At 42.7% G+C, this 25851-nt stretch overlaps 1 protein-coding gene across 5 annotated transcripts in view; it reads left to right on the top strand.

The window, feature by feature from the left end:
* RFFL (ring finger and FYVE like domain containing E3 ubiquitin protein ligase) overlaps nucleotides 1-25851 on the top strand; it is an 87300-nt gene that overhangs the window by 22660 nt on the left and 38789 nt on the right. The window contains exon 1 of one of the 5 annotated variants that reach the window (XM_004608579.2): nucleotides 7523-7546. The exons of the other annotated variants lie outside the window; for them this stretch is intronic. The gene's annotated coding sequence lies outside the window, so the exon portion shown is untranslated. Of the gene's footprint in view, nucleotides 1-7522; nucleotides 7547-25851 lie in introns of those variants that run through there. 5 annotated transcript variants of the gene reach the window in all.

Below are 25851 nucleotides of genomic sequence, written 5' to 3'. Positions count from 1 at the left end.
TGCTTAGTCAGATGGAATGTTTTCTTAAGTGCTACTGAAATGCACAGTTCCGTCTTTATTTTGAAATATCCCTTCTGTCTTCTTTTCCTCTAACATTATTTTGATTACCTTGATGGGACATTCAAGCTGTGCATTCATTCCCTTTTATTCCATAGCCTACAGAAGCCCATTGGAAGGTTAACTGTAGGTGAACCAGTAATCTTAGCTACTTTGCTCAAAATCACCTGTCAAGATGGAATATGAAGCAAAAGAGATTTGGGCATCTGAAAGGAGGTAACTTAATCTTGTGAGTGGAAATGAGGGTGAAAACTTAGGAAATTTGGCTTATTGGAGGCAGGGCAGAAAGGAGGCAAGGGGTTTGGAGAGGAGAATTCAGAGGTTGCACTATGAAAGAAATAAGGAATTCGAGGCTCGTCAAAATCCAATTACAGAATCTGGATTCTGAGAGGGTGGTTTCTGGGGAAAAAAAGGGTGTGTTTCACTAGTCACTTCAATATTGGAGCCAGGGAGGAGGCCCCTGGGAATACTTGCCTCACGTGCATGAGGTCCCAGTTAGGTCTCTGGCATTGGCTCTGTGTGTGTGTGTGTGTGTGTGTGTGCGCGCGTGCACACACATGCACTTGCGAATACACTCACACAGGCTATTGAAGATGTTTTGGTGATAAAGTTTGATGACAAGCCCCAACCACTGCCCTTCCACTGTAACAGGATCTTAGGAAAAATGGATAAAGTTGCTCTGTATAGAGAATTGCACAGCATACAGCTCCATGATAGCAGTTTGGTCCCATCTCTGACACCCTTTCTCTCATCCGCTCTTCTGTCAACCTGTCCTGTAGCAAAGCTGTGTCAATTTTGGAGTCTTGCTGTTTCTGCATGCTTGTTCCTTTTTAAACTCCTGACATTCAGGGACTTCATATTTCATTGTGTCTGATGTTGGCAGTCGCTGCTCTCCTGAGATTGGATACTGAGGTATTATACTACGGAAAGTATATACAGTGCCCACAGTTCATTGTGGAAGAGATCCTGGCACCTGCTTCTGTGAGGATGGACTTAGGTTGGGGGCTGGTGGGCAGCATAGTGTGGTGAAGCAGGGCAGTGCCTGTTTCTCTTTGTGAACAGAAAAGTGGCTTGTTAAAGATTAAAGAGTCTGCCTGGCCCCGTCTGGCCCCAAGATGGAATGATCCCCGCCATGGTGACAGCCTTTGTTTCCCAGGAGAGGCCACTTTATACAGCAGCCTTGTGCTTCCGAGTGTTCCAGTGGGCCGTGCTGGCTGATGCTGTGCTGATAAGTTGGCATTTGGGTCCTCGCAAGACATAGGAGCTGTGTAGCATCCCACGGTCTGAATTTCCGTGCAGAACTGCCTCATTAGGAAGTTAAAAAGCCTCTACATTTAACTAGTGCCGTTAGGTTTTCTCCTTTATTTGTCTATTCTTTTGAGTCAGGTGAACTTTTAATTTTCACATCCATATAAATTCCATTAAGCTCCTTGTACTGCATTTCGGGTGTGAAAATGTGTCAGATTAACACATGTGTGGGTGACAGCTAAACCCCTTAAGCATAGTTGGGATAATTGTCTCTGGAGGCTTGAAGAAAATAATGGTTCAGCCAGTAAAATAGAGTTTGGCTGTTCCATTCTGGCAGTTGCTGTGGGTGAGCTTGAGACCTCTTTTGTGAATCTACTCATTTTGGTAATCTTAGAAAAAAAATCTTTTTATTTTACTCTGGGCAATGAAATAAGGTGTGCTTACGGAGTAGAGCTATGACCTACCTCTGTAAACCTCTGAGGCTTGTCTGCATAAGAATTGCTTGGAAGAGATGTTTATTAAAAATTTATATCTGGGGGAGAATTGAGACTATGGTGATGGTGGAATATTGTGTGCATGAAACCTCCCTGCCATTAATACTATTATAAATTACTCTTTAAAATTAAAACAAATTTTTAAAGAAAAATATAAAAATAAATTTGCATGTGGGGCCTTCCTCCATTTCTGCTAGTTGAGAGCATCAGAGATGGGGTAGGAAATGCTTATTTTCAATAAGAACCCTGTTTATTCTTTTTGTTTGGGTGGGGTGAGTGTGGGGGAGGTACCTCTTGATGCTTATGGCTTACTCCTGGCTTTTTGTTCAGGGATCACTCCTGGCAGTGCCTTGGGGACTGTATGGGGTACCAGGGATTGAACCTAGTACCTTTTCTGAAGGAGCCTTGATATTTGTATATAGAATATACACTATACTGGACAGTTGTTCCCTATTAGGGTGTTTGTGACTTATCATCAACTTGCAGATACAATTTTTAAAGTGTGGTGCATGAGATAATGGTTTTCTACTATAAAGATGCTTTCATCATTTGAAAAGGACTAATTAACACATACTGAAGGGCAGCTTCTTTAAACATAAGTCACTTTTCTGCAAAGGAAATCACAGATGGGAAGAAAATAAAAGATATAATATAAAGAGGGCTCCCTTCCCCCCTCCCCCCTGCCCCGTATTTTTTTATTTATTTTTTTTTATTTTTTTGCTTTTTGGGTCACACCCGGCGATGCACAGGGGTTACTCCTGGCTCTGCACTCAGGAATCACCCCTGGCGGTGCTCAGGGGACCATATGGGATGCTGGGAATCAAACCCGGGTCGGCCACGTGCAAGGCAAATGCCCTACCCGCTGTGCTATCACTCCAGCCCCTGCCCCGTATTTTTAATAGGCCTTACAAAAGCTCACTCATCCAACTGGAATAGTGTAATTAAGGAGAATTAAGAGAGCTGTGTAAATTACTTCAAAAAAAAACCTAGCTCTGGCCATTTCAACAGGTCACCCTCCACATCTCCTGAATCTCTGTTCAGTGCCAGGTGAAATTAATCTCCAGCTCCATACCTGATTTCTACCATTTCAACAGACAACCCTCCAGATCTCCTGGAGCAAGAAACCTCATGTGCTCTACTCATCAAGTTTCACACTACTCACAGTGATATTTCTTTCTTTCTTTTTTTTTTTTTTCTTTTTAGGTCACACCTGGCTCTGCACAGGGATTACTCTTGGCTCTGCACTCAGGAATCACTCCTGGCGGTACTCAGGGGACCATATGGGATGCTGGGAATTGAACCCGGGTTGGCCTCGTGCAAGGCAAACGCCCTACCCACTGTGCTATTCCTCCAGCCCCTCACAGTGATATTTCTTGATATTTCTTGGATGAAAGAGGCAGGGAAGGAAAAGAGCAGTACCCGGCCTAACTCCTCAGAGTTCAGTGAGTGAAAACAATGACACAGAAGGCTCATCTAGCACCAACCAGATCAGTAACTCTCAGATAACATCTTCAGTGACACCATGGTAAGAATCTTTAATGAGCTCAAAGAAACAATGGCACAGGTAGTTAGCAAAGCACAATAAATTATGAGAACCAAAATGAGAAAACTGCAATTAGAAATGAAGAGTACAGTAGGTGATATTAAAAACTCAATAGGGGGCTAGAGCAATAGCACAGCGGGTAGGGCCTTTGCCTTGCACGCGGCTGACCCGAGTTCGATTCCCAGCATCCCATATGGTCCCCTGAGCACCGCCAGGGGTGATTCCTGAGTGCAGAGCCAGGAGTTACCCCTGTGCATCGCCAGGTGTGACCTAAAAAGCAAAAAAATAAATAAAAACTCAATAGAAGGCCTGAGCAGTAGAGGAACAGTAGCTTGAGAGAAAGATTGAGGAGTTCCAAGTTGGGATGAGGAAAACTGCTAAGAAACACCAAAAGAGGGAAAAGTCTGAAAAGAAATGAACAGCACACCAGGGAACTATGGGATGGATTTAAGAGAAACAATATAAGAATAATTGACTCCCTGATGATCAGGAAGACGATTTCGATGAAGAAACAATAGTTAGAGAAACAAAAGTTAAGAATTTCCCAGAGTTGAGGAGTACTGGCACTGAGCTCCAGGAGACCCAGAAGATCCCGATGAAAATAGATTCAACTAGAAAAACTCCAAGACATATTATACTGAGAGTGACAAAAGCCACAGACAGACAGAATTACTGAAAGCAGCAAGATCAAAAAGGAATTTAAGGGACTGGAATGATAGCACAACGGGTAGGGCATTTGCCTTGCACACTGCCGACCTGGGTTCGATTCCCAGCATCCCATATGGTCCCCTGAGTACCTCCAGGAGCAATTCCTGAGTGCAGAGCCAGGAGTAACCCCTGTGCATTGCCGGGTGTGGCAAAAAGGCAAAAAAAAAAAAATGGAACTTAAATACAAAGGAAAGTCCATAATATTTACAACAGAGCTGCCAATTGAGACTCTGAGCACTAGAGAGTGGAGGGATATAGTACAAAAGTTCAGGGGCTGGGGGCTGGAGCAGTGGGTAGGGCGTTTGCCTTATACACGGCTGTCCTGGGTTCGATTCCCAGCATCCCAAATGGTCCCCTCAGCACCACCAGGAGTAATTCCTGAGTGAAGAGCCAGGAGTAACTCCTGTGCATTGCCAGGTGTGACCCAAAAAGCAAAAAAATAAAAAAAAATGGAATTAAATCAATGTGTCACCAAGAATATTCTGTCTAGCTAGATTATCATTCAGATTTGAAGCAATGACACAGAGCTTCAGGGATAGGTGCCAGTTTAGAGCTTTGAAGCCAGTTTTGCAAGATACGTTAAAGAAGCATCTTTAAAAGATAAGACAAACTTCCCAACACTTGGCATTGAGTCTGACTTTTATTTATGGCGCTTATTGTTGCCCTGTACTAAATTGAGAAAGGTTTGATTACAACTATTGTGCTAAAGAATTGCATACATTCACAATAAAGAATGAACATTTCATTTGTATTGAATGTTAAAGATCTAATCAAGTGTTTCCTTTTATACCGTTGAGATTTATATTATAATCTTTTACTTATTAATGTAGACACTTAACTCTATCTGTAATACAATATTTTGTAGCATAAAGCCAATATACTTTCTCAGGATAAAACACTTTTATTACTTCTATAGTAACAGATATATATATATATATATATATATATATATATATATATATATACCTCTCGGAGAGCCTGGCAAGCTACTGAGAGTATCCCACCTACACAGCAGAGCTTGGCAAGGTACCTGTGGAGTATTTGATATGCCAAAACAGTAACAATAGGTCTCATTCCCCTGACCCCAGAAGAGCCTCCAATTGTTGGGAAAGATGAGTAAGGAGAGGCTGCTAAAATCTCAGGGCTGAGTGTAATTGAAATGTTACGGGTGCCCACTCGAGTAAATCGACGAACAGTGGGATGACAGTGATACGGTGATTACTTCTATAGGTAGATCTGTCGAGATTCTCCCCTTATGTTTTCCTTAATTCTCTTCACTTTTACTAAATTTTACATTTGCACAATTCATTTCATGTAAACCTTAAAATGTATTATCACAAAATTATCCATAATATTTAAAAATAGTATACCTGTAAAAATATTTTTGGCAAAACATTTTTATTAATTCATCATTGACTTACAAATTTTGTTTTTGGAATCTCAGTTTAGTTCTTTTCATCTATATGTATAGTGTCACCCTCCCCACCTATCCCAAATATGAGATAAAAGAAACATAGTAAGGGAACAACAAATGGTCAAAGTCATCAGAACTAAAGATTTTGTCTACAGGACTGGAATGGTACCACAGCAGGCAGGGGTAAGCTCTGAGCATAGCTGGGTGCAGCCCCAAAGTCAAAAGTTAAAAAATTTTAAAAATAGGAACTGAAATGATAGTACAGTGGGTAGGGCATTTGCCTTGCACACGGCCAACATGGATTTGATCCCCAGTATCCCACATGATTCCCTGAGCACTGTATAGAAGTAATTCCTGAGTGCAGAGCCAGGAGGAACCTCTGAGCTTTGCTGGTGTGACACAAAAAGCAAAAAATAAATGTATTTAAAAAAATTTTTTAATGGTTAAAAAACCCCTGGGCTGGAGCAATAGCACAGCAGTAGGGCTTTTGCCTTGCACGCAGCTGACCTGGGTTTGATTCCTCCACCCCTCTTGGAGAGCCTGGCAAGCTACCCCTGGTGTATTTGATATGCCAAAAACAGTAACAACAAATCTCACAATGGAGATGTTACTGGTGCCCGTTCAAACAAATCTATGAGCAACGGGATGACATTGACAGTGACAGAAAAAGCCCAAGTTTAGCCTTTTGAAAGGAATAAGTGGCATAGTTAAAAACTCAAATTTTGATAATCTATGTATTTCTATAATTATTCTAGTTTTTATTACTATTATTTTGCTACACCTGGCAGTGCTCAAGTCCTATATCTGGCTCTGCACACATGGAATTATAAGTGCTGCTGGGGATCAGAGTGGGGTTGGATGCAAGCAAGATAAACTTACCTCCTGTACTACCTCTCCAGCTGCATCCTAGCTTTTCTGAACAAGGAACTGGCTCCAGAGTACCTGTTGTGGGAGACCTTGAAGGTGGGCAAAGCTAGGTATGGTGGCCTCAAATGCCCATGTTAGGGACATAGCTGCCGACTGGGAGATTTTGAGCTGAGAATAGAAGATTTTGGTATGGACTTTAGTTTTTCTCCTTGTCAAGTGAACACACTCAGAAAACAGACTTACTCTTTTGTTTTCTTTGTGTAGCACTAGTGCCAAATATAGACCGAGGAGCAATCAATAATAATTAATAGCTGTTGATGAACCAGTTATTCTGGAATTGATTTTCTAATAAGCTAGTCAATAAGTTGGAATTGATATAAATTTAGGGATTATTCTCTTAAAAGCAAGTGATGATGTGAATTCACTGACTCCTTTATTCCTTAAGCATCTAGTGGGTGTGATGGTGGGATAATTTAGCTTTAGCAGAGAATGTGGCAGCTGATTAGACAAAACCTCAGCATTTCTGTCTTAATTAGAGAACCTGAGTTATCTAAGAAATAGCACAGAGAAGACCTATAAGGGACACAAAGAACAGCTAGCTGGTTAGACCTGATAAAACTTCATCAGAATAATTTAGGGAACTGGAATCACTGGGTAAGTTCCAGAGCCTTCTGATCTAGGTCTTCTAATTTGTAAGTGCAAAGTGACTTCTTTATCAGCTTCTTGGAGAAATCTTGAATGCTGTGAAGTGCGCTGCATTCAGTAATCTCATAGTGCTGCACCCCAGGTGGCTCTCAGATGAAATTTCAGAAAGTGTCCACTGGCGTTTTCCAGGTAAGGCCTACAGAGGCGGCCAAGTAACCAGCAGTAGGGGAGTGAGGTTAACAGGGCCCCGTCAATCAGTTGTTTGTAAAGAATCAGTGGAGTGCCTCTTTTCTAGGTTGCAGTTGATGGAGGTTGGCTGGAGCTGGGTTGTTTGGGAAATACGAGTTATGCCTAGCGTGAGTCAGCACTGCCCTGGGTAAACTGCCTGCTCTGTTGCAATCTTGCTTGCCAAAGATACGTCCCCAGGCGGCACCATTCACTGGGCCTGAAAGCCGCTGCTGTTGGTTCCTGAGATGATCTCATCTGAATTCAGCTCCAAGGACCTCAGCGGCAGGAACTGGAGGCAGCTTACTTTCTGCCATGGCAATGTTTTGAAACAGGAAAAATCAGGTAATCCCAGACTGTTTCTCTTAGCCTTTCCTTAGCCAGACTACAAGTGTACTCCTAATTACCAGACTCAGTGTCCCGGTTTCGGCTTTCAGTTTATTTAAGCTCTCCTAGTGCTGGGCATTGTGGAACTATTTTTTTCCCCTACAGCAACCCTCATGATTTGGTTTTGAGGCTACAGTTGTCTCTTCTGAAATTACAAAGTATCTTTCTATTAAATTGTCTTAAATTTTTTTAATTGAAGTACTAGTATTTACAATATTGTTAATTATACTTTTCATGCATTTATCGTTCCATTACCACACCCACTACGAGAGCCTGCTTCCCACCACCATGTCCTAGGGACCCGTTCCCACGGCCCATCCAATGTAAGCCCAATTCTGTAGAAAAAAATCTCCAGTTCCGATGACTTTGACCATTTGTTCTTCCCTTACTATGTTTCTTTTTTATCCCATTAAATAGGGATATCTTTTTTTATTGTGGAAGTGGTGACACCTACACATATATAGATGAGTAGAGCTAAAATCCTGAAATTCCACAAAATTGTAAACGATAAATTGATAAAGTAAATGTTTCTTAGAGCCAATTTTTCATCAGGAAGATAAATTTAAAAAATAATTTTATGAATAATTCTGTGCCAATTCATTTTGCAATTTACATGAAATAAACTTTTTCAAATATAGAATTTGGTAAGAATGAAGATTATGAAAATTTCATTTTTAAAAATTTTTATTAAATATTTTTTATTATTTCTTACATTATGAAAACGTTAGGGGAAAATCTGGATGGGCCTATAAAAGTAGAAAGTGAATATTGGCTTTATTGGCTCTAGGTTAGAAACTATTGTAGATACTGCTTAAGGATCTGTGTTAGTAAGTAAAGGATTATAATAAAAATCTCAATGGATATTTAAAAATACCTGGTATAAATGAAGCATTGTTACTGAAAATTTATAAAATCTCTTAGCAAGATAGGAGTAAATAGATCTTTCTTAATCTAATTGAGGACAGCCGTAAGCACCATGAATGAATGTCATACTCAATGTCAATGCCAAGTGCTGAGAAGTTTTTGCCTTTTTATTTTATATATATATATTTTATTTTTATTTTTAATTTTGGGACCACACCTGATTGTGCTCAGGGCTTATTTCTGACTCTCTGTTAATGAATCCCTCTTGGTGGTGCTAAGGAAACCTTATGGGATGCTGAGGATTGAACCCAAGTTGGACTCATATAAGGCAAATGCTGCACATCTTTTCTGCCCCTGTCTTTTACTTACTTATTTATTTGCTTTTTTTTTTTTTTGCCACACTTGGTACTCAGAGCTTACTCCTGGCTCTTCACTCAGGGATCACTCCTGGTGGTCTAAGGGAACCATAGTGGTGCTGGGAATCAAACTTGGGTTGGCAGTGAACAAGGCAAGCACCTACCCTTTATATGGTCTTTCTGGCCTGTTTTTTGTTTTGTTTTGTTCTGTTTTTTGAGTATCCAGCAATGCTCAGGAGTTACTCCTGGCTCTGCATTCAGGAATTACTCCTGGCGGTGGGTGCTCATGGGAACATAGGGGATTTCGGGGATCAAACCTGGATCCACCACGTCCAAGGCAAACGCCCTGCCTGCTGTACTATTGCTCCGACTCCATCGCTGGCCCCTGTCTTATCTTCTATTTATTGATTTTTTAGGACATGCTCAGTGATGCTAAGGGGTAAATTAACTCCTCGCTCTGTGCTCAAGAATTAACTCCTGGTGGTGCTAAGGGACCATATGGGGATTAAGGCTGTGTGCACAGCAAATACCCTACCGGCTGTACTCTAGCCATGTCTTGTCTTTTAAAGAACCCTCTTTCAGGACCTTTTATTGAGTTTTTTAAATAACCTAATGTACTCTTCATTTCTGTCATTTCTGGAGTTTTCTCATTTTTGGCTTTTTCTTGCTCTTTGCTGACAACCTGTGCCATCATTTCCTTGAGCTCATTAAACATCTTCACCATGGTTACTGAAGTCATTGAAGAGTTACAGAGCTGGTTGGTGTTGGTTGAGCTTCTTTGTCATTGTTCTTGCTCATTGGGTGTGGTAGGCTTTGTGATGCTCCTGTTGTGTTGAGGGTGAATCTTAGTAGTTAGCCTCCTCACTCACCTTCACTCAGTGACAAGAGGTATCACTGTGAGCATTGTGACATTGGATGAGTAGAGCATACACAGCCAAACAGTTCAGGAGATGTGGAGCTGGACCTGATGATACGGCAGAGGTGTGTATGTAGACTGCTGGGACCTAGCCTAGGGAGAGAGGAATCCTTTCCTGATTCAAGACGTCTACCAGGAGATTAATCTCAGCTGGAGATGTTGGGGAACATGCAGAGGTTCAGGAGATGTGGATCTGGGCCCATTGATAAGGCCCATTTTATTGTTTCTCATTATTCTCCTTGGGTTGTTCCTAAGGTGCTCTAAGCTTTGCCTTTGCTATCTTTTCATTTCTCCTTTTTCCAAGGAATTCAATTGTGCTCATTAGTTCAGCTACACTCAGTATGTCTTACTAGTTCATCTATTTCTTCTAAACTTCAGATCTTTATTATTAACTTGACAAATCTTGCCCAACTTGTTAAGGCCTGCCTATAAGTTTTAAAAGGCTTAAATTCAACACATATATAATAACTCATTATCTCCCCTGTGTAATATCTATTATCTGCTTATCTTGCTATATGTTTGAATGTTGTTAATTATAGCTACTGATCTTTCTGCTCATTCCTTTTATGCTACATATCCTCTAAATATGTTAAAATCCTGATTATTAAACCCTTTTGATGATATTGAAGTACTATTTTCTGTGTGACCTTTTTTTTCTCATCGTATTTGTCTTAATTATTAAATGTCAAAAGCATTTAAACAGCCCGATGGGTTAAAAAAATTTTTTTTAAGACATTCTGGTGATACTCAGGGGCCCACCAAAACTACACCCAGCATTGCTTGGTTCAGAATCACATGGAGCTGGCTTCAAACTTGGGGCCTTCACATGCCATGCACGTGCTCCAGCTCTTTGTGACCTCTCCCTGGCCATGAGAACTTTGAGACAGGGCCTTCATTCTCCAGCTCCTACAGCTCTCCTAGCTCTTTGTTTCACACTGCAGGTGTCACATTTTACCTTTTTTGTCTCAGGGAATTTGAGTTGTGTCTTCTGGTTCAAAAACTTTATCAAATCTCTACTGATTTTGCCATCCACCATAGCTTTCTCTGTTCCTACCATCTCTAGATTCTTGTCAACATTCTTTTTTTTTTTTTTGCTTTTTGGGTCACACCTGGCGATGCACAGGGGTTAGTCCTGGCTCTGCACTCAGGAATTACCCCTGGCCGTGCTCAGGGGACCATGTGGGATGCTGGGATTTGAACCCGGGTCGGCCGCGTGCAAGGCAAACGCCCTACCCGCTGTGCTATCTCTCCGGCCCCTCTTGTCAACATTCTTATGCCAAAGTTCACATTTGATTTTCAGGTTTTCAGAATGCTGTCAGTTTCCTTTTTCTCTGCTCAGTTTGACAGGCAGATGCAGCTCTTCACTATTTGACTCCATTTGACTGTTCCTGTTGCCCACTTTAATAATTTCTGCCTCTTTCTCCTAGCTGTTTCTCTCCTGGCTAATCTTCAAACTAAACTTCATTTTTCCGACCTCTGGTTATATCACATCCTCGTAGGATTCTGTGCCTTTTCCTAGAAACTTCTCTCTCTGACTAGCAAAGTTCTCCTTCCAGGAGGAGATTTAATTTATCTGTTAAACCTTTCCTGATTTCTTCAGTAGTTACTTTTCCATAAATCCTTTTATGGATTTCCAACATCGTTTTCAGTTCCCGTTCTCTCTTCCCTTCCTTGTTGCTATAAGGGGTGCATAGGCACCTAGTAACATCAGGTTATGGCATGCTTACTCTTTTTTTTTTTTAATCTGGCCATGGTGCTCACTGGGCTCACACATCAGGTTGTAGTGCTCATGGAGAGCTGTACTCTTCCCTCACAGTTCTTGCACGTGGGCTTATGTACGGTACGCACTCTCAGTTAAGACCACTTAAATTCTGTTAGTGGTGCTTGGTGGGGGTAGACAGTGGGGTGCTTACATGTGTGCTTGACAGACCCCCTCTTCCTGGCCATAGCGCTGGCCCATCTTTTTAGATCTGTGCTCCCTTAAGGTTGCGTTTTGTGGTGCTGACACTCCTGGCTGCAGTGCGACTGGAGATCAGGGGAGGAATATTGTGAGCAGAGCTGTCAGCCTCAAACAGCAGAGCTTCAAGACTGGGTTCAGTGCAGGTGGGATACTGGGGATTTTTTTTTTCTTTTAAGGAGATGGGCAGGGATTGGGGACCACTCCCAACAGTGCTGCTCCTAACCTGATGTACTATCTCTCTGACCCCTAATCCAACTCTCTTATTAGTCTTGCCTGCACTAGAAAATTTATGAGCTGTGTTTTCTGTTTTTTGGTTTTGGAGGTGCAGGGAATTGAATTCAGGGTCTACGTGTATCATGTGGGGTGTGTGTTCTACTGCTGAGCTGTATACCTGACCTTCATAAGCTCCTTTTGTTGTTGTTTCTGATCCTTATCCAGTAGTACTTAGAGGCTATTCCCAGCTCAGGGGCAATTCCTGGTGCTTGGGGAACCATGGAATGCCAGGAATCTAACCAGGGTCTTCTGCATGAAAAGCATGTACTTCAGCCTCTTGAGATCTCTTCAGAACTTTCCCCACCATAAGCTCCTTTTCAGAAGGCATGTTTTGGGGTCCTATGTGATAAACTCAAATCCATGACTGTCTATTAGACATATATTACCCAAAGGCATCAGGTAACCATTCAAACTTAATTTGAAGGGGGGCTGGAGAGATAGCACAGCGGGTAGGGCGTTTGCCTTGCACGCGGCCGACCCGGGTTCAAATCCCAGCATCCCATATGGTCCCCTGAGCACGGCCAGGGGTGTTCCTGAGTGCAGAGCCAGGAGTAACCCCTGTGCATCGCCAGGTGTGACCCAAAAAGCAAAAAAAAAAAACAAACTTAATTTGAAGGTTTGTTAAGATTTATATAGTGCTTGCTAAAAACTAGTTCCTAAATGGGCCAGCGTGATAGTATGCTTACTTTGTATGGTGCTTTGCAGCATGCTTTCCTTGTACAATGCTTGCCAAGTAAGGTGAATTCTTTTTTTTTGCTTTTTGGGTCACACCTGGCGATGGTTACTCCTGGCTCTGCACTCAGGAATCACCCCTGGCCGTGCTTGGGGGACCATATGGGATGCTGGGAATCGAACCTGGGTCAGCCATGTGCAAGGCTAACGCCCTACCCGCTGTACTATCGCTCCAGCCCTAGTAAGGTGAATTCTTGCATGTGGCTGACCCAGATTTGATCCCTGGCACTCAGTATGTCCCCCAAGCCTGCCAGAGTTGATTCCTGAGTTTAGAGTCAGGACTGTCCCCTGGGCACTGCTGTTTGTGACCCTTAAACAAAAACAACAATAAAGCAAAATATCACACCTGTTTTGTGGAGAAACTTTCAAGCAGTGGTCAGAGGGCCCTGGGTCACTACCAACCTGGCCTGGCAATTCAATGCTCGGGTCCAAGAATGCAGAGTTTACTTGGACCTTGTGGTGCTAACAACCTTAGTGGTGCCTGGGGTCCTCCTGTGCTCTACCCAGGAGTGCTTTAAGGGTCTGTATGAGATGATCTTGGTCCCAGTGCACAACCACTAAGCTGTCTCCTTGGCCTGGTGCTCTGGGGACCATATGGTGCTAGGTATTGAGCCCAGGGCTCTTGCATGCAAAACATAAACTACAGCCTGTTGAGCCATCTCCCTGTCCTTCTTGTATCACTTCACTTGCTATTTACAATACCCTATGTTGTGTAGTTTTTTTATGCCTATTTTTATCAGTGACTATAATGGTATTCTGCCATTGAAACATACATTCAGGTTAAGTCTCAGAGACAAAAACAGTTTTACACTACATAAAGCAATAAGCAAAGGTGACTTTACTCAATAGGCAAGTGTTAAGGATCTCTTGCCTTTTACAAAGCCACTGTATAATTGTGGAAGGAGAAAGTAGTACCTAGAATATGAAAGACCTTGGCTGACCATGGTTAGAGATCCTGATGGAGATTAATGGTATGCTCATTCCAACCTTTCAAACTTTTGTATTGTGCTTCAGATACCTAGAATATGTTGAAACTTACACTGCAGTGGCAGAGTGCTTGGTCAGTTTGATGGGTGAAAGGAGTCAGCACAACATAGATTGAGAATTAAGAGCAAAAAGATTTCACAGTAATTTGTGTAAATGATCATGTTGTGGGGCACTTCACAATTTAGGGGGTGCTAACATGCCATATTTGGAACTGTGTGGAGTGTGATAACAGAAAGATGATAAATAGGGCCCAGAAGCAATCCCTGTTAGACATTAGCAGGTGGCATCCAGTTTTGTTCCCTTCATATTGGAGAGGATAATTAAAGATGAGTAAGGACCCAGGAGATAAACTCAAAGGGCTAGTGCACATGCTTTGTACATGGCCCAGTTTTCACCCCTGGCTCCACTTGGAACTCTGAGCGCTGGAAAATTGTGGGACCTCAGGACCCTGGAGGTCCCTGAACTACGCTGGGATAGTCCTGGGGTAGGGACCAGTACTGCTGGATCTTAGTATTAAACTGTACCCGTTTGTCAAGTATTACTGGCCCCTTAACACTGCTTAAGAGATAAGCCCCCCATTCTCCCCCTCCCCTGCAAAGAATAGTTTTGTTATTGTTGTTTGCTTTGGGGGCCACATCTGGTGGTGCTCAGAACTCAGCCTTGAGGGTTGGGGGACCATTTGGGGTGCTGGAGATAGAACATGGGTTCCTGGGTTGGCCGTGTGCAAGGCAAGCACCTTACATGCTGGTCCCCACACTTAGAATTTTTTTCCTTTTTGGGTCATTACTGGCGATTCTCAGAGGTTATTCCTGACTCTACACTCCTGGCATTGCTAAGGGGATTATATGGACTACCGAGGATTGAACCTGGGTCAGTCACATGCAAGGCAAACACCCTACCTGCTGTACTATTGCTCTGACCCCAACACACTTAGAAATTTTTACTGAGAGGGTAATCACTGTATGTTTACCAAATGGGTAGTTTGTGTATATAGTTTACAAACTTGGCTGTATAAACAGAGTTGGCTGGGAGCCTTTTATAAGTGTGGCCTCTTCAAGTATCAGACATGTGAGTCTTGTGAATCAAGTATTCTCTTGAGGGTATTGGTGAATAAGACTTGATGTCCTTTCCCAGGTAGCTATCAGTAAATTGAGGATATGAAGGAATGGGGGCAGGAGAAGGGAGTAAGACAAATCCAGATAAGATGTCATGTATAAGGTAGGATGGCAGGGACCTTAAAATAGGCCTGCTGGCTCCTGCTTCCAGGCCGATGTGCTTTAGTCTGCCTGGTGTAAGTTACCTAACATTTTAGTCAGCACATTATCAAAGGAGTACTTCTTGATGCCTCACCTCTCTTTTTCATAATTTCTATCCCTGTTTCATTCAGAGTGTTTTAGCTTATAAATATTTGTGTGGTTATTTGACTGATGTATAATAGACAAAAAAGTCTTCTTTGCTTTCCACTATTTAGCATAGTGCCCTATTTTAAAAGGCATTCACTATTTGTTTGAATAAGTGGTTGATTGAATGCGTGAATGAATGAAGTGGTATTTGAATTCAGTTTTAAAGGGTGATTAGAATTTTAGACAAGTAGAGCAAATAAGTGGGAAATTTGTAGTACTGGAGTGGAGAGTGGGGATTATGTTGCTCATGTAAATTCCAGAAAATTAGGGGAGTTGGTTTGGGAGAAGATGAAGGGTTTGGTTTTGAGTGTACTTGGTGTGCTGTTGGAGATGTGGCTAGTTAATAGGTATTTAAAAATGCATTCCAGGCCCAGAGAGATTGGTATGGGTTTAAGGCACTTGCCTTGCACTCAGCTGGTCTTTCTTCTATTCCTGGCATTGCATATGGTCCCCTCAGCACTGCTAAGAGTGATCTCTGAGCACAGAGCCAGGAGTTGCTCCTGAGAACCGGTTTTTGGGTGAGACCTAAGAGCCACAGAGTACCTAAACTGAAGGGTGAGACTGAGACCAGACATTTTAGATCTGAGAGATATCTGCTCATTCCACAATTACTGAATGTCCACCATGTGCCAGGCAAGTTGTAGTTGATTGATATAGAGTCAGATTTGTGAAAAGTGCTGTGGGGAATTTTGTAGGCAGGAAAGGAACCGTAAGTGTGTAGGTCTGAGGCCACAGGGGTTTGATATTTTTGAGGAGTTGAAAGAAACCTGCCAGGAGAAGAGAGTGATGTGAAGAGGAAGTGGCATAAGGTCAAGTGGGAAAGGGAGGCAGGACCCACATCACAAGGCCATATAGGGAGTTGGATAAGCTTAATGGGAAACACTGACATCTGTAAAGCAGAAGAATAACTAGCCGAGTGTATAGGAATACTTTTCACCATTTTTGTCAGGGGAATGGATTCTCAAGCAGTGTTCAGGGGCCTTGGGGGTTGTGACTATAGCTCAATGCTTGGAGCCAGTTAAGTCGCTGCTACTTGGGCTCAGTGGGGCCATTAGGGCCATAACCAGTGGCTCTCAGGGGTCCATGCAATGCCGGGAATTAAACTCAGGCCCTTGCTCATGCCAGGCACATACTCCTGATTCCTGAGTTGTTTCCCCAGCACCTTTTTATACTATGCCCAGTGGTGCTTAGGGACTACTCCTGGTTTGATGCTCGGGTTTCCCTCCTCTCTCTGTTCATGAAATGGCTGGGAATTGTACCTGTGCCTCCTGCGTGCAAAGCATGTGCTCCAGCTAGTGGGTTTTTTTTTTTTTTTTGGTAGGGCTGGAGGGGTAGATTTGGGCCACATCTGGCTGTGCTCAGGAATCTCTCCTGGTGAGCTCAGGGGACCCTGTGGAGTGCCGGGGATCAAACCCTGGTCGTATGCATACAAGATGAGAGTCCTGCTCACTGTACGATTGCTTTGGCCCCCTAGAGCACATTTTCAAAATGAAGTTTGCCCTAATTACTGGATGGAGAATAGAGGTGGCAAAGAGGCGAAGGACAACCAGTAACATTTGTATTTGATAAATATAGAGCTTATAAGACAAGGTATGGTTATACTGAGAATGGGATATTTACAGTTTATTTCAAAAGTATGATCTGGGGCCTGGGAGGTGGCTCAGTGGGCTGGAATGCAGGCTTTGCATGAAAGAGGCCAGGGTGTGATCCCCGGCACCACGTGGTTCCAGAGCACTACTGGGAGCAAATCCTAGCAGCAAGCCAGAAACGGCCCCTAAGCACTGCCAGGTGCTGCTGCAAAATAAAAGGGACATAAGGGGCCTGAGCGCCTTGATGAGGCCAACCTGGGTTTGTTTCCCGGCACTCCATATGATCCCTCAAGTCCCACCAGAGGTGATGCCTGGCCACTGAGCCACGGGTAAGTCCTAAGCACAGCTGGGTGTGACCCAGAAACAAGACAGATAAAACCAGGGCTTGGGGAGATAGTTTAGTGGTCGGGAGCACATGACTTTAGGCCTGTGCATGAGCCCTGCCACCACATGCTAGTTCCCCCTTACCCCCAGCACTGCAAGTAGCCCTGGAGGCCTGGGGCACCTCTGGAATGGCCCTGGCAAGCCCTGTGAACTGCTCAGGTTCTAGCACTGCACCATTTGGCCCAAATGGCTGATTATAGCTACAAGTAGGCTTTTGGCTCCCCGAGCACTACCTATGAGAAAGAGAGGGAGATTCGGATCTCCATTGGTAGGGTTGGGGGATGTGTATTCCCTCAAATGTAGAACCAACAGAAATCCCTAGAGCATAAAAGAATGCTTACTTACAATAGAGTCCTACGTGGAGATAGTCAGGGGTCAAGAGTGGGAGCTCGGGAAGGCCAGAGAGAAAGATTAACCCTTGAAATCAGAGGAGAGTGAAGCTTTGGCACTTCTGTTGTGAGCCAAAGGGGCAGAAGGTGCCTGTGAGCCTGCAGGAAGCACGTGGACAGGTCATACAGGGAAATCAGGAAGGTTGGGGACAGGAAAAAGCCTTCAGTGAGCCAGAGTGTTGACCTTGGAGGAAGGGCTGTAGTAAAATTAATGCGTGTGTGACGCCTACGTGAAGCCGAGTACATCTACTCTGTTAAGGAAGTTGGTGATTCAAGAGAAAGGAAGGCCGAACAGAGAGAGCTCATTTCTGAATGTGTATGGACGTAAGTTTTAAAAACTAATCAGACCAGTATTTACTGAGCATTCTTCTATGCTGGTCACTATATGAGGAGCTATTTGCAAGTCTATTCTACGCATTTGTCTTTCTTAAACAGTTTGTTATGTTAATGTATTGTGTTTAGTGTAGTGTTCAAATCTGCTGATGTGAATTTTCAAGTCCTTATGAGTCTGTTAGACCTTCTTGTGAGGTATGAAGGAAACAGTCGAGAATGAAGTTTTGTAAGTTTTGAAGTTTTCTAAGTTTTAAAGTTTTAAAGTTTTGAAGTTATAATTTAATCTTACCCTTTGAAATTTCTTTCTAGTGTTATGATTTAAACAGGGCACAATAGTTTTTTTTTTCTTTTTGACTGTTTAGCAAAGTGGTGTAAACTGTTATTATGTAGAGAATTAGAGGGAGTTTTTGAGATGGAGAGAAAAGACAGACATCAGGATGGGAAATTACTATGCCAAGTAGGGTGCATAATGATTTATTATTACATAGGTGAGTCCATTTTTTATAAAGCAGCTATGTTGGAAATGGCTTTGCTTATACTGGGTTTTCAATGCCTGCAGTCTTCTGATGGCTGACTTGATGTGCTGGCAGAAGTGATATCGTTGGTCCAACCTCAATCTTGTGTTCCTGCAGGAACGAACCATAGTGCATGGGGCCGGTGGCCCTTCTCTTCTCTTGGTTTTGCCACAGAGGAGCAAGTGTACTTGTCCTGCTGGCTGGTTATAAGTGTTTTTACCCTTCTCTGAGGGAGGCCCCAAATAGTTCCCTATTTACTAAAGGTCCCTGTCCTCCCTGATGTATTCAGCCATCTGGCCAAACACTAGATCAGAGCATGGTTATTGCACCTTGCTTAGACCTCCTTAGAACCAGTAAGTTTTTTTGTTTTGTTTTGTTTTTGTGTGTCATTGGGTGGTGCTTAAAGATCACTTTTTTTTTCCTTTTACCTTGTTTGTTTATTTATTATTAAATCACAGAACTTTCGTGTTTGAGCTTCAGTCATGCAGTGATCAAACACCCATTCCTCCAACAGTGCATATTTTCCACCACCAATGTCCCCAGTATTCCCGCTCCCAACCAAGCCCCGTCCCTCCCCCTGCCTCTCCGGCAGACAATTTCCCCCATACTCTCTCTCTCTGCTTTTGGGCATTATGGTTTGCAGTATAGATACTGAGAAGCTATCTATCACGTTTGATCCTTTATCTACTTTCAGCACAGATCTCCCATCTTTTTTTTTTTTTTTTTTTTTTTTTTTTTTTGCTTTTTGGGTCACACCCAGCAATGCACAGGGGTTACTCCTGGTTCTACACTCAGGAATTACCCCTGGCGGTGCTCAGGGGACCATATGGGATGCTGGGATTCGAACCTGGGTCAGCCTGGGTCAGCCTGGGTCGGCCGCGTGCAAGGCAAGCGCCCTACCCGCTGTGCTATTGCTCCAGCCCCTCCCATCTTGATTGATCCCTCCAACTGACATTGACTTAGTGGTCCCTTCTCTATTCCAGCTGCCTTCTCCCCCAGCTCATGAGGTGTCTTCCAACCATGAAGCAATATTCCTGGCCCTTGTCTCTACTGTCCTTGGATATCAGTCTCCTATTGTGTTATTTTATATTCCACAAATGAGTGCAGTCATTCTATGTCTGTCCCTCTCTTTCTGACTTAAAGATCACTCTTGGTGGGGCTCAGGGGATCATATGGGATGCCAAGGATAGAATCTGGATTGGCTGATACAAGGCAAATGCCCTAACCGCTATTCTATCTTTCTGGATCCTAGATTTATTTATTTATTTTTGGTTTTGGGGCCCAGAGGTGCTCAGGAGTTAATTCTGGCTCTACACTTAGGAATCCAAGACCGTATGGGATGCCAGGGATCAAACATGAGTCGTTCACATGCAAGGAAAAGGCCCTACCCACTGTACTGTCTCTCTGCCCACCCTCTCTGGTTTATTTACTTTTAAATTTATTTTGTTTTTTAGGGGACGAGGCAATACCTGGTGGTGTTCAGAGCTTACTCCTGATGGTGCTTAGGGATCATATGATACTCAGGATGGAAACAGGGTTAATGACATGAAGGCAGGTGCCTTATCAATTATTATATTCTTATGGAAACTTTATATATATCTAATACATAATGCATTTATATACAAGGATATACATATATATTTTATAAACATACATGATTTTTTTTTGGTGGGGGAGCTTTTGGGCCATATCCAGTGATGCTCAGGGTTACTCCTGGCTTTGTACTCAGGAATTACTCCTGGTAGTGCTCAGGGGACCATCTGGGAAGCTGGGGACCATGTGAGGCAAGTGCCCTACCAGCTGTACTATCTCTCTAGCCCCAGTTTTTTTTTTTTACTTTTGGGCTACACTGGTAGTGCTCAGGGCTTGCTCAATGGCTCTGCTCTCAGGGATCACTCCTGGTGGGGCCTGAGGTACATGTGGTGCTGGGGAATCGAACTTTACAGTCCCCAAAGAAGATCTATTTCAACAATAACGCTGATCATTACTGATGTTAGACTTAATGAGATGTTAAATGTCTCATTAAATGTTAAATGAATTGTTAAAAGTCTCACAATGAGACGTTAATGGTGCCCGCTCAATTTGCTTGATGAATAACGGGACGACAGTGCTACAGTGCTACAGGTCCTGTAATGTAAGGCAAATTCTTCTGAGGAGCCCACGGTATCTGTGGTGGTTGTGTTGAAGTAGGTATTCCTGTTTTAGCTGGATCTTATGGTCAGTTGGTCGGCTTGTACTTGCTACGCTTCTGGAGATATGTCATTTGATGCAGGATCCAGGCAAGAGTGGCCAGATGCAACAGTTTGTTTGTGGGGAACAGTACCATGGTAACCTGCAATAAATATTGATTGTGGTTCTGTTTAATGCAAGATTTAATTTTGGGATAAGAAGGAAATAATGCAGAGGTGGAGAAGATGGAATCTTTGAGCTGAGGAAGGATAGAGAGAGGGAGGCAAAATGTTTCACCATAGTGGAGGATTGCAGAGTGTGGAATAGGTGGAGAAATGTGGAATAAGATTATACAAATAGGATGTTGTAGATTGAAGATGGCATGGGGTAGGCTTGGTGGGTACCTCCTAGCACTTGTTGTTTAAATTTTTTTTTTTTTTGGTTGGGTGGCCATGGTTTGAGACATGCCTGGTATTGCTCAGGGATTATTGCTGGTTCTGCACTCAGGATCACTCCTGGTAGGTTCAGGGGATCATATGGGGTGATGGGGATTGAGCCCTGGTTGGCCGCATGTAGGGCAAACGCCCTACCTGCTACATTACCAGCCCCAACAGAATTCTGGGTTTTCATAGAATAGTTTAATATTGAGAAGCCTAAGAAATGAAATTCAGAGAAGTGAAATTAGAGGACTGGAGAAATAGTATAGCAGATAGGGTGCTTGCCTTACATGTAGCTAACTGGGTTCCATCCTCAGTATCTCACAGTCTCCTCAGCACTGCCAGAAGTAATTCCGAGTGCAGAGCCAGGAGTACGTCCTGAGTATTTGCGGGACATGTCCCCAAACATCAAAAAGTTAAATTTAGTTATTTCAAACCTTTCTTAATGAGCATAAAACAATACATACAGAATAGTTTTTGTTAGGGAAGATGCAGTTATGGTAAAGGTAAGATTAGATTGCTTACTATATTCCAAATATTGTAATAAATCCCCTGCACACAGTAGGACCTTTAATTCTCTTCTTGCAGAGTAGCCAACTTTACCTTCTCAGTGTACAGATGAAGAAGCTATCCAAGTTGGTGGGAGGCTGAAATGAGATTGGGGCCTTCTTATTCACCCTGGGCTGCACCCCTAGCTTCTCTTATACACTGTTTCCATTTGCGCTTCCTGAAAGAAACTTGTCCCTCTGCTGATAGGGTGCTGTATTACTGGCACTAGTCTTTTTCTGCATTGGGCAATTCTGGAAGAGGTTTTTTTTTTTTTTTTTTTTAACTTGCTAGATTTTTGGGTGTTTTATTTATTTATTTATTTTTTGGCTTTTTGGCTTTTTGGGTCACACCCGGCAATGCTCAGTAGTTACTCCTGGCTCGGCTCTCAGGAATTAATTCTGGTGGTGCTTGATGGACCATATGGGATGCTGGGAATCGAAGCTGGATTGGCTGCGTGCAAGGCAGATGCTCTTTGCACTGTGCATATGCCCCAATATGCTAGATTTTTAAAAAATTATTTTAATTGAGTCACTGTGAGATGCAGTTACAGACTTGTTCATAATTGAGTTTTAGTCATATAATGTCCCAACACCCATCCCTTTGCCATTTCCTTTCTTAAAAATCTATTTATTTATTTATTTATTTATTTTTGGTCACACCTGGAGATGCACTGAAAGGGTATCATGTTTATCACTTTCCCTCCTTTCAGCACCCCATTCTTGTCCAGCGTAAGTGATCATTTCCAAGTATCTGTCCTAATCGTGGTCCCTTTTCTGTCCTAATTACATTCCTCCGCCTGCTTTGTGGCAAGCTTCCTACCATGGACCAGTCCTGCCCTCATTTCTATTGTCATTGGGTATTCTCATACTGTATTTTTATATCCCACAAGTGAGTGTCATTATTCTATGTCTATCCCTCTTCGTCTGACTCATTTCACTCAGTATGACACTCTCCATGTCCATCCATGTGTAACCAGATTTTATGATTTCATTTTTCTTAGCAGCTGTGTAGTATTCCATTGTGTATATATACCATCATTTCTTTATCCATTCATCTGTTCTCGGGAAGTTGCATTGTTTTCAGATTCTGGCTATTGTGCTGCAACGTACATAGGATTGCAAGTGCCTTTATGGATTGTGTTTTGGGGCCCCTAGACTATATTTTCACGAGTCCCAGTATTGCTGGGTTGTATGGTAGCTCAATTTCTAGTGTATTTTTAGTTTTTCTAGTTTATTTTTGGACATTTTTGAATGTCCAGATTGTTTTCCAAAAAGGCTGGACCAGTCAACATTCCCACCAGCAGTGAATGAGATTCTCTTTCTCCTCTTATCTGCGCCAGCACTGGTTGTTCCTTGTTCTTCTGAATGTGTGCCAGTATGTATGATGGGAGATGATACCTCATTGTTGTACAACTGCTAGATGTTTCTGTTTCTTTTGACCATATTTCGATGTGCTCAGACTCTTTAATTGTATTAATAGAATAATTGTAGCCTTTTTCTTCTCCTCTTGATTTTGATTTGGAATACCCTTCCCTTTGAAGGGTTTCATATATCTATGTCTTGACCTTTTTTTGGTGGGGGGGCAGGGAATGGGCACCACATTCTGCTGCTCAGGGCTCACTCTTTACTCTTTGCACAAGGCTTTTATTTGGCAGGTTCCAGGGACCATATGGGATGATGAGGATCAAACCCAAGACAAGTGTCATAACCATTGTACTAGCTCACTGGCCCCTACTCATTGCCCTTTTTTTGTTTTGTTTTTGGCATTTGGGGTCATATCCAGCGATGCTCAGAGGTTACTCCTGGCTCTGCACTCAGGAATTACTCCTGGCTGTGTTTGGGGGACCATATGGAATGCTGGGTATTAGACCTGGACCGGCCGCATTTGAGGCAAATGTTCTTCTTCCTGTATTATCACTCTGGCCCCCTACTCATTGACTTTTATGTTCATTTCAATATCTTCATTTTTATAGGTTATAAAATTCCTCCAGTCTGTTTTTGTCAACACTCATCATTGGCACTTCCTCCTGTAGCAGATTTAGGTTCCATTTCTTTATTTTGAAAATGCAGTTTGGCTTCTTCTGGCTATTTAGTTTGACCATGATCCTTTGGCTCCCTTGGCTGCTAGATACTACCATCCTTTTTCGCCTTCCTACTCAAAATTTAGTTACTATACCTTTGTCCTTATGTGTCTTTGTTTCTGTGGTGTGCATGTGTGTGTGTGTGTGTGTGTGTGTGTGTGTGTGTGTGTGTGTCTGTCTGTCTGTCTGTGACCACTCCTGGAGATTCTCAACCATCTGACCTGGACATTTGAATGCTTGGTTCTTGTGGTGCCTGTGTCTACCAAGGTGTCTGGGATCCAGCTTCAGGTTGAACACGAGTCCTTTATGTTCCCTAATTCTTGTACTATCTCTGTTTCCAGCTTGGAATATCTTTTTCCGGTGAAGTCTTCTTGTTTGAACCCTCACTAGGAGTATTCACTTTCCACTCTGGGTCTCATAAAGAGAATTCTTTTATGTCTCCTTTGTGGCATAGTACTCTTTCTGTAGATTATTTCAGTTGATTGCAGATTTACTCTTCTCTCTCCCTGGATCCTAATCTTAATGAGTAGATCTATCTGTTCTAGTGTATAGTTTAGTTCCTTGCACAAAATAGGCATCTGATATCTGTTGATATCTGTTGACTGAAATGATGAACAAGTGAGTAAACAAACTGAGTTCCACAATTGTTCCTGCTCATGGGTTTGGACTTCTACCCTTCGGTTTTCTGCTTCCTTTTCCAGTTTTCTTTCTAGTGCGTTGGCTGTTTGCCCCTGTATTGACTCACAGAACTTGTCTTTACCACTCCCTTTCTCCAGATTTGCCTCATTCTTTCCCCATTAGCAGTTAATGTGTGGGAGTACCACATGCTGCCCAGTCAGCTCTTCTCCATCCCTTTGTGACTCTGTTCTCTCCAGGAATCATATGACCAGTGTGGGGACTTGATGATGATTACATTAAGATCTTAATTAAAAGAATGTGTTTGTTTAGAACATTGCTTTCAAGAGGGGAAACTTCCTGAGCCATCTTTCAAGGGAAAGGGAAAACAGACCCTGCCATATTTGGGAGGTACAACAGAGCATATATTCATAGTGTGGGATGTAAGATGTTGAGTGGCATCTTATTTAACCCAAGAAATGGTGGAGGAAGCCATGGCAGGCTACTTGAGCTGTTAGTATTGAATCCCAGAGCTTGTTAAACAGCTGGAAGAAACATTAGACAGAAGTGTTATTCAGCCTTCAAGAGGAGAAAACACAAAGAGGCTAAATGATAAGCCCTAAAATGGGGGCTATTCATTGCCCAGTGTTTACTCTTAAAGCAGAACGTGGCAAGGGAGAACCACCAGTTCTTGAAAAGCAAAGCAAGTTTCCCTTAAAGTGGAAGCTTTTGGTCTCTCAGACTGAACACTTGCGGTACTGAAAAGTAGACCCCGGCTGGGAACAAGCTATCTTTGAGGTTCACCAGAAGGCTCCCCTTTTGGGGGGTTTTGAACCATACTCAGTGGTGCTCAGGGCTTACTCTTGGCTCTGAGCTTAGGAATCATTCCTGGTGGGCCTGGAGGACAATATGTGGTACCAGGGATCCATCAAACCCGGGTCATCTGTGTGTAGGGCAAGTGCCCTCTCTGCTGTACTGTTGCTTAGGCCCCAGAGCCCTTTCAGCTGTTGTGATCTCTCTGGGTGGTTCCCCTCTGTGGGGACTGGCTGACAGAAATCTGTTCTGCCAAATTTACATTTGAAAAGGATCCAAGGTTTAATAACAAAAACATTTCCAGTTTTCCCTGCTTTCTTTCCCAGCCCTCATATCCCAGTTCAGATTTGAGCTAATTAAGCCATGTTTTTACTTTTTCTTCTTTGCTTTAGGTTAGATGTCAGTGGGAAGCCTTGGGGAATCCAGAGTGTTTTAGAGGCTCATGTTTGCTTGTAGGTGTGTTTTAGGTGACTCTTGTTTGACTCATAGAGTAAATACGTTTTATTATCATTGAAATACTGTACAGAGAACCAGCTATAGGCTCTGACAGGTCACCTGTTTGTAGCTAGGGTGCATTAGTGTAGAGATAGCAGACCACTCAGAACAGGAATTCAAGTGTGAACAGCATGTCCCTGTCTTGACCGAGACTCTTGTGACTTGGTATGATTAAAACATTAAGACATCTCAAATTTAGACTTGACTCAAGAAATCTGTTTCTGGTTGAAAAGGGGCTTGGGCAGTTTGTTTTTTCTTTACTGCCTTTGCCTTCATATAAGTATACATCTTCTAGATATCCATCCAGTTACCATTCTGTGGTAACACGCCATCTTGTATCCATGTTTTATAAAAATAAACTACTCATCTAATTCTTTTTTGGCTTTTTGGGTCATACCTGGTGA

The sequence above is a fragment of the Sorex araneus genome, chromosome 3 (assembly GCF_027595985.1).
Source record: "Sorex araneus isolate mSorAra2 chromosome 3, mSorAra2.pri, whole genome shotgun sequence".
In the NCBI taxonomy this organism is placed as follows: Eukaryota; Metazoa; Chordata; class Mammalia; order Eulipotyphla; family Soricidae; genus Sorex; species Sorex araneus.
Note: the sequence above shows the minus strand (reverse complement) of the source record. Positions and strands in the feature narration are given on the sequence as shown.